The sequence below is a fragment of the Gavialis gangeticus genome, unplaced genomic scaffold (assembly GCF_001723915.1).
Source record: "Gavialis gangeticus isolate Ggan-Ray unplaced genomic scaffold, GavGan_comp1, whole genome shotgun sequence".
Classification (NCBI taxonomy): Eukaryota; Metazoa; Chordata; order Crocodylia; family Gavialidae; genus Gavialis; species Gavialis gangeticus.
This window is the reverse complement of record NW_017729014.1, coordinates 20,391,931-20,401,261: the sequence shown is the minus strand read 5'-3', so window position 1 is coordinate 20,401,261 and position 9,331 is coordinate 20,391,931. Positions and strand designations below refer to the sequence as shown.

Here is a 9,331-nt window from a genome sequence, read left to right as displayed (position 1 = left end):
ATGGCTATGTCCTGTTTTGACCTTTCATCCCCCTGCTTTCCCAGCTGCTCTGTGCTGGGGTCCCTGGGATCACAGTGGGCTTCCTAGCTTAACTGGGCGAGATAAAGCCATTTTTGATGTCGGCTGTCTCTCCCTGTCAAAGCCCAGAGGTCCTAGACAGGCTCTGGGAAAGCAATTTGTTTGCCAATATTAGTGGCACTAGCGGGACAGGGCCAAAGCAAAATGCCAGGTCAATAGAGAAACGATGGTAACGAGAAGGCAGGTGGGAGGGGATCTTCCTTCTGACAACGCGCAAGGGCAGGAGGTTAACATCTTCCCGGCACAATGGAAATCACTGCTTTTGTCAGAAATAAGATTTTCACTCCGCTTCATAAATAATGCATCAGGCAGAGTCCAGCCCCAGGCAGTCTTAACTCAGCTCTGATGCCTTAAATGCTGCTTTTTTCTCTTTCCGTGTCTCTTGTAATTGTTATTGCTCCTTTTGTCTGTGTGCAGGGGCTCCGTGTGTCTTGCTCAGGCTGAGGGTGCTAGGGGGTTTGGGTGCGTGGCTTTTGGTAACTTGAGGGGTGAGGACATTGCTCTGTGCGTGTGTGTATGCACGTGCATTCGGGCTGCTGAGAGCTAATGGGGGTCACGTGTCAGGCAATGCATGTGGCGTGGAAGGTCGTGTGTGTGCATCGGGGAACATACAGCAAGGTGAGGGTCACTCTTTGTGCACGTGCCTGCGTGCGTTGGTGGACACGCGCGTTGCTGCAGCATGCCGAGGGTTGCGAGAGGAGTTTGAGAGTCAGTCTTCAGATATGTAGAAGGAGGCCACGTGTGGCTTTTCACCTTGGCCGATGTTCGCGGTGGGAAGTGCTTACAAGTCTGGAATGGCAGAGGCGTGCGGGAAGGTTAGCGGCGCCTTTGGGCATGTGAGAGCTGGGGGGGGGCACGCTCTGAGATGTGTCTTTGTGTACGGAAATGTGGGGCAGCGGAGGGGATGTACGGATTTGGAGCGATTGCTGGGGGAGAAAGGAGGGAGGTGCGTCACACCTCGGTGTGCGTGTGAGCTGGAGTTGTTCCTTGCTGTGCAGATGCTGCATGTGTGCTGGAGTGTGAGCTGGGAGTACGTGCGCTGAGGTGTGCAATCCCTGAAGGCTTTGTGTGTGTGCGAGGGAGAGAGAAAGAGAGCTGGGATTGTGCGTGTTGAGGTGCGTGTGCTTGGATTCCTGAGGGCTGTGTCTGCACACGCGTGTGCCCGTGCGTGTAGGTTTGATGGAGACAACTGGGCGAGCTGGGGTGGCTGCGGAGGGCTGAGGGTACCTGTTTGGGGCTGCGTGTGCAATGAGGGAGCGCTCTGGGGCTTGGGTGCAGAGAGGAGCTGGGCAATGCAAAACTCTGGGACTCTTGGTTCAGAGATGATCCCTTTTATTAGACCAGCTAAGTTATGACGAAGGGGTGCCATGCCAGGATAGCTGTTCCGGCCCTGACCGGGGTTTTGTTGCCCCTGAAGTCCTTCCCCTCCTGCCTGGGCGCCTGGCATGCAGAAGCTCCTCAGCTCGCAGTAAATTCATCAGCAACTTTAAATATATGTAGTTTCACTCAAAAACTGACCCTGGGGTGCAGATAAAAGACTATAAGTAGGTCTAATCCCACGAGATAGACTATTTTTATGCGCCTTTTCATCGGAACCTATTAGCTGACTGTAATCCCCCGAGGCCTGGGCCATTCTGCACTGGGATTCATCCCGCTCCTCTTTCTTCCTTCCTTTTTTAGCTCCTCGCTCGAGGTGACTTTGGGGGAGCGGGCCGCTCCTGAGCCCCAGGTGGTGGTAGTGCCTCAGTTTCCCCATGTACAGGATAGGAATAGACTTGAAGCTCTTCCAGGCAGGCAGCGTTCTGCACGTGCAGCACCTAGCGTAATAAAGCTGCAGCCCCGAGCAGTCACTCTCATCATCGATCCTTCCTTTGAGATCTTTAGCTGCCCTATGAGAGCGAGCTCGGGGTATCGCTGCTTGGGGCTGCCTCTGAGGAGGGCGCTTGCAAAGGCATTTGCAAATGGCCAGGCCCTGACTTGCCCTCCCAGCCACGCCGCTACCGGCAGGGCAGTGTAGACGGGGAGACGAGGTTCTCATCAGCTCATTGAAATCCTCCTAGAAAATGAATGCATCCAGCGACGTGCCGCGAGGCAGCCGCCCAGCCTTTGTTCCTGGGGTAGCGGACGCATCCGGAGACGGAAAGGAATGGCATGTAATAGGGGAAATGTAATTTAAACAGCTTGAGCAAAACACGCAGGCTGTTTTCACTCTCTGCCACTATTACACTTCACAACAACTGTGGGATTGGGCCGTAAGTGGGATATCAAGTTTATTACAGCTATTTCCAACCTGTAATTGGTTTTTGCAGAACACAAAGAGAAAGAGCGTGCGAGCGAGCAGGAAAGGTGAGTGGTTTTTGGATGGCAGCTGCTGGGGGAACGCCAGGCGAGCCGGGTTTTGTTCTATTTGTTTGCACAGAGGAGGCGAAAATAGTGGGCCCGTTAGCTTGTTACATTGACAGGCTTAAGTACATTTACTGTGCTTCAGCTCTCCAACTTGAACCGCCTCCTCGGAGCATCGGGAAGGAATCAATAAGGCGGCTTGGGCAAAGCCCAAACCTGCATGGCAATGCGTGATGGGAGCGGGAGTAGGAGCCCATCCAGGCTGCGGCCAGGGTGGGCACCAGAGAGGTGCAGGGGAAACGCCGCCTGTTGCAAGTGGGTCCGGAGGGCTGCTTGAGCACAGCACAGTGGGAGAGGGCAGGAGGATGCTGAGCTGGGGGTGCCAGGTATATGCTGCAGGCTGCTGCAGCCCAGTGCATTAAACTTGGGACTGAGATGCAGACGGTGCTGACACGCCACAGCCCATCGCCTCCTGCCGCCAGCCTTGCGACCTGGGAGCAGCTGTGCAGAGGACCCGGCTCCAAGTGCTCTTCCTGCACGGTGCGTCACGCAGGAGGTCGCAGGGAGCTCCGGCGCCCAGGGCAGGGTTTGCTTTTATTGCCGCGTTCGGCCTGAACTCGTCATGCTCGGCAGGCTCCCGCAAGCAGAGGAATCGATTGCACGCTACAAACAGTGCCACAGAGCCAGGCTTTGCACGGGGCAGCGGGAAACAGGAGACCCCAAAGGCTTCTTCCTAGCCCCACAAAGACCCCTCTCCTGGCAACTGGAGTGGGCAGTGAAATAGCAAGGGAAGGTGCCAAGGCCTCGGTGCTGGCATCCTTTCCTGCCCCTCCCTCTTTCCCCACAGCATCACTGATGCCTCCCAGCAAAATGTGACATGCTGGAAAATCCAATATGCCAGCGTTTAATTGCACAGCAATGTACAGCTAAAGCTATTAAAGGCATAATGCCTCCTCCTGTCCTGACAAATATAACTTTATTATGGGAAAATAAACAAGAGGACAGTGCTTCCCTGGCTGTGCGTGGCTTTTGGAGCACCGGCACCGCGCTAATTGGGGCTGAAGAGGGTTTTGCACGCTGCTGCAGAGACTCATAAGTTAGTGGCGCCATTAATTAAGTGTTGCATTGGCACAGCAATTAGAATCAGGCCCCAACCATTGCTCTGGACTCTTCGGAAATGCAAACTTAAAGCCAGTTACTCCCATTGAGCTTCCACTGTCCAGGCTAGGGACAGGCATTACACATAAACCAGTTTAAGTGATCAGAAACTGGTTTAAACCTGTAACACAACAGACATTCAGTGCACATTAAGCCCATTTAAAAATGGCTGAAACCAGTTTGAGATAAACCTGGTTGGATGTAGTATCAGACTTACCCGATTTGGGTCAAACTGGTTTATGTAATGTCTGTCCCAGACCAAAAAGACAAGACCTAGGAGAAAGAAAAGGTTATTTTCCCTGTAATAGCCCTTATAGAGAGCTGGTTGGCTAGACTAACTGCCAATCCCTTTGACAGGAAGGGGCAGGCCTTCTTTTCTCTGCAAAGGGTTCTGGGTAGAGAAACCCTCTATAAAAAGAAGCCTGAGCCCCTGCTAGTTGCAGAGATGGCTGAGGCTGAGGCTGAGGCTGAGGCTGAGGCTGAGGCTGAGGCTGAGGCTGAGGCTGAGGCTGAGGCTGAGGCTGAGGCTGAGGCAGCAGGTGTAGCCTTTGACAGAAAGGATTGTTGGTATGTTAAGGGAAAGCCTCTGCTTTTTCTTTTCTGCTTTAAAATAAGTCTCTGGGGTTCTTACTGCTCCTTTGCGCCTGTTGCCTCTGATTTGCTTGGACAACCTGTGGACGCCTCCTGCCATCACCCCCCGTTTGCCAGTGCAGAGCTGAGACTCCCATGGGTGTTAGTGACTTGCTCACAATCGCATGGGTCTGCCAGATTGAACCCAGGTGCCTTGAGGACCAGCCCAGTGCACCCATCACCAGAAGCAGGTTCCTGCCTGTTTGCTGTCTGGGGAAAAGCTCCAGTGTATTGGGTTGGGGGCTCAAGCTATGCTGCAGCAGTGAGTGCCATGGGTCCTGCTCTGTGCACTATGTTGTGGCCAGCATGGAGGCACCTGGGGTCCTGTGCCTGCCAGCTACCTACCAGCCTTTCTAAGGGGCTCCTGGTGGAGGGCATAGCTGAGCAGTGCCGTGAAGGCTGATCCTTGCTGGAGTCCCTGCTAGCTGTCCTCTTAGGTGTTTCTTTTGGGAGGCCTGTCTGGGGCCACAAAATAAAAGTCTGTAGCAAATATGGAACTTGAACCCAGATCTTGCCCACGTACCAATGTCTAGGTGGAAAATAGACCCCTCTCTTCCCACCTGCTTTTTCCATCTGGGCCTCCTCCAGCCATTGGGAAAGTCCACTCCCAGCTGGTTCTTGCAGCATTTCAGAGGCTGCAGCTTAGGAGCTTTGGAGAAAGGATTCCTACTCCCTGGCTCTGACTTACGAGGATGCTACAACTGATCCCTGGCATTGCCGTGATTGCTCCATGACTCCAGTCCCATCTAGGTGTCTGGTGGGTCACTCAGTGAGTTCAGTGGCATGTATCATATGTGCTGTAAGTCATGGTGCATCCCGCCTAACACACAGGCAACCTGAGGCAGGGACACAGGGCAAGCAAAATCCTGGGATAAATACTCCAGGCACCAGGGTTTCAGCAGTTACAATGCAAGTCAGAGCTCTAGCTGCTAATCTGTTATCTGCCTCCATGTTGTCTCCCAACCTGCTGTTCCTGCCTGGTCTTTCTCGACCTTAGGAGATTATCCCTTTTTCCAGCTACCTGGTTGTTAAAAGTACTTTTGTACGGCCGGATGTACAAATGGGTAGGACTGTCCTTCTGAGACCTTGCATGAAAGTTTCTGTTTGCTGGACTGCTGGTGCTTCCTGGAGCACTGGAGCTCTCCTTCTCGATGAAAAGCATGATGCAGGATGGCTTGGGAGAAGTGTTGAAGGTTGCTGCAACGAGTGTGGGAGCCCTGGTCTAGATGGCTTCCCCTTGGATGGGGCTGGATGGAAGGTACCAGTGATGGAGCTGGGGAGGTCATTACTCTGCTTAATTGCATGCCTTATTTTAACCATGCAAGTAGCTCTGCTGAAGTCATTACAGCATCATGGGCCCCAGCTCTGGAGCCTGCCCTGTTGAAGGAAGAGTCAATATACCGCATTTAGTGCACCCCAGTGGTCACTTTGCCATAGCCAGGCCTCCCTACCTGCAAATGGCATCTGTTTGCTGCATGCTCGCCTGCCACGCCTGAATGCATCAAGACAGGCCTGGGCATACGTTCTGTACCAAGGGATGGGCTTTGAAGTACTCGCACAACCCTCACCTGCAGCCCGCTGAAATCAGCAGCAAGGCTTCCGCTCATTTTATCGAGCATTAGATCCAGCCTCGGCGATGCCACAGGTGAGGCTCTACAGGACCAAACTTAAAGGTGGGAGAAGGAGGGATTTATGCCCGAGCAAGCCCCGTTGCTGTTGGCATGAGCAGCCACTGGTACAGCTCTCGGAGTGGAAACCCCTCCAGTGGTACTCCACAGGCGAGGGCCTGCACTTTTGGTTGCACAAGCGACCACGAAGGCTCCTTTTCTTTGCTGGGCAGCAGCAGGTTCATTTGTTTGGTACCAAAAAAAAAAAAAAAAAGGATGTAAATAAAAGCGAAGCAAAATTGGACATGTCCTTGAAAAGTTCCCTCCTCCCCCAAAGACGGGAGATTTATGGCTCAGATAATTCTTTCTGCAGTTCTTTATCTTGTATATGTGTGAGTGTGTATTTTCTTTGTAATAAAAGCCTCAGCCTAGGCAAATAAATTTGAAGAGACAGTTTTACTGACAGCTTTTTTCCTCCTCTGTGTAATAAAGAAAAAAATGGAGTGAAATTTGAGATAGGAATGATAGTGCAGGCAGCATTTTAAAAGCCAGATAAAGGGAGCCGTACCTGGCAGGAGGGGGGGGAGGGAGATGTGAGTGGAAAGCCCAACATGGAGGCATCTTCCAGCTTTGATTTCTGCTCTTCTAATCCTCTTCCATACCCACACCCAGGGGCAGCGGTACCGTTAATAGGCGCTGCAATGTCAGGGGACCGAGCTCGTCTCCCGCAGGATGTTGACTTGGCACGCGGCGGCCGGCGTTGCGAGGAACAGGCAGGGACCGGGTAATTTTATGGCTGTTCAAGATGTTTAGTCCTTGTGCTATTCATAGGGCCAAGTGCGAAGAGAGAGGGAATCAACTCTCATGCTTCAGGTCGCCAGGTAGGTCAGGAGGGAGATTTTCCTTCCCCGCTCTGTCAATTAGGTCAGCTGTGTGATGGGGGAGAGGGAGCCTGATTTCTCCTATGCCAGCCTGGACTTGGCAGCCAGCAGATACCGTGCACCAAGTGTAATGGGCTTGGAGGCTGGTCTGCCACGGTCAGTCCTCCTTTCCTGCGAAACAGCGCGGGGTTTATGGCTTAATCAATTTTCCTCTCATGTGAAGAAGCTTGGCCCGATTTTAAAATGGAATATTCTTGTCCTTTCGTGATGCTATTTAGTGCATCGATCGTGCCCAACATTAGTGAATTTACTGACTTCTCAGGGGTCACTGATCTCCTCTGAGCTCCTGTCTCAAGAGCCCCAAAAGTCTCCTACTGTTTCCACATTGATGCTGCCACTGGCTACAGCTGTCCTGCTGTCCCCAGGCTTGCAGCCCCCTCGGTTGGTATTGAGTCATGGGCTTTGAGTGCAGGGAGAGTGAGCAGCTGGTTCTCGTTCAACCTGAGCTCCTGGCACTCGGTCAGCCCAACTCCAGAAGCTCCCTCACCTGTGCCAGGTGCACCCTGTGCATTTAGCAGCTTTCCTCCTGGGTCAGACCTGTATTTTGTGTAGATGTGGGCCAGGCATGCACCATTTGGATCCTGATCTGAAGACCAAACCAGTGCTGTTTGGCTCCTTTTGGAGAGGGCAGACCTGGATTGGAGTGTCTGGGTCACAAGGCCTGGGCTGGATCCTTTTCAAAGCTTGGGGCTGTGTCAGAACAAGATGACCCAGGGCTAGATGGCTGTCTGAAGGCTTTATTTCTTGCAGATGAAACTTAGCTGGTTGTGGCTAGTGTATAGAGATGCCTTCTAGTCACAGCAGAGTTGAGCTCCTGCAGGGCTGAATATGCCCAAATCCTAACATGCACGTGGAGAGTGGGAGCCCCCCTTGTCTGCAGCATCTCCAGGCCCGTGGAGGGTCACCCTTTTGGGCTTCACCCTCAATCGTCCTATCTCATCCCTGCAAGTGGGATCACAGCAGCGAGCGACATGGCCCATGATCTGCAGTAACAGGCAATGGAGGCAGCTGCCTGGAGGGAAAAGAGGAGCTCTTTGAGACGCCTCCACCTCTGGTGCAGGGTGCTATAGGTGGGACAACACCTTGACCCCGACCACGCTGCTCTACAAACAGAAGCAGCCCCATGCACCTCTGGTTGGGACCCTTGCAGGGTGGGCCAATCTAGATCCCCTTTTTGTTTTAACAAGGAAATGCTGAGACGAGCAGAAAAAAAAAGCAATGTTGCAGAGGGATAAATAATTGACGCTGAGCTGAGGTGTGTGCACACAGCCACAGTGCTGGGAAAAGCTTGAAAGCCCCAACCTGTTTCTGACGGCACCAGTGCCGTGCCAGAAAGCTCCCGAACCACCTCCCAGCCCTTCTGGCAGCATGCTCAAATCTTCTCCCCCACCTGGGCCTTTAAAAGCAACCGTGTGAATTGCAGATCTAAGTCTTTTGTATTTTTTTCCTTCCCCCTTCCCCTCCCCCCCCCCCCCCCCCACTCCCAGGGTTGTTTCCTATTTTATTTTTGTACTTTGTGCTCCTTTAAACAACCCAGATCTCAACATCTATAGTACCGGAGTGGGGGTGGGGGGGGGAGGGAAATAAATCTGGAAGCTTTATAGGGAACAGGGGAGAAAGCAATGCAATCTCCTCTCTGCCCCCACCATGCAGAGCCGCTTACAATTAGATTCCTTTAACAAGAAAATCAGAGCGGCTGGAGATAGGAGGCAGAGAAAATGAAGCCGGAGAAATGGCCTCTGCGCTCATGATGGAAAAGCTGGGAGCCTGGCAGAGATAACAGCCGCACAGATGAGAGAGGGTTTGATATTTAATCATTTGCGGGCGAGGCAAATACAAATCTAAAATTAGAAAGAAGGAATGAAATGGGGAAGGGACGTGTTGCCCGGAAGTCTCTCCCGCCCAAGCTCGGGCCCAGCCTGAGCATGCTAGCCATCACAGAGGCTATCTTTCCCCCGCCTGTTACCTGTGGTACCTGTCGGTCCTCCCTTTCTGTAGAATCAGGGCCCCTCAATCGTTGCTGCTCTTAGCCTCGCAGCACTGCAGTGCGGTAACAAAAATGGGCCCGTTTGAGATGAGGCACCGGGGCGCAGAGATTCAAAGTGACTTGCCAGGGTCAATCACGAGGTCACCGACTGAGCAGGGCCTTGAACCTGCATCTCCCTCAATTGACACCAGCGCTAATTTAATCATTGCTCTTTTCTGTGCCCGGGGGTTTGCTGGGAGCGATCTGCAGTGGCAGTGTGGGCTACTAGTTGGATGTTGCTGAGCAGCTGATTGATTCTCATTAAGTTTCTATTCTTGGTGTATGGCTCCCGGGGGCAAATTACATGTCTGTCTTGCTTATTAGGGCATGGGCAAACAAAATGTTTACATCAGTGTAATTGGCATTACAGATAATGCAAGTGATGCATATGACTAAGCCAAAATAAGTCCACCCAGCCTAAAAGAATCAGGGGTAAACCTCTACCAGTGTAAGTTACACCAGTTTAGGTTTCGTCTCTACCGGCGTAAGTTACGCTAGCTTAGGTTTCATCTGTCTGAGTCCATCCAAGGAGGTGTGTGTGTGTATGT

At 52.5% G+C, this 9,331-nt stretch overlaps 1 protein-coding gene across 2 annotated transcripts in view; it reads left to right on the top strand.

Moving 5' to 3' along the window:
- Window positions 1-9,331, top strand: part of IGSF21 (immunoglobin superfamily member 21) — a 272,287-nt gene that overhangs the window by 119,453 nt on the left and 143,503 nt on the right. The gene's annotated exons all lie outside the window — the stretch shown is intronic.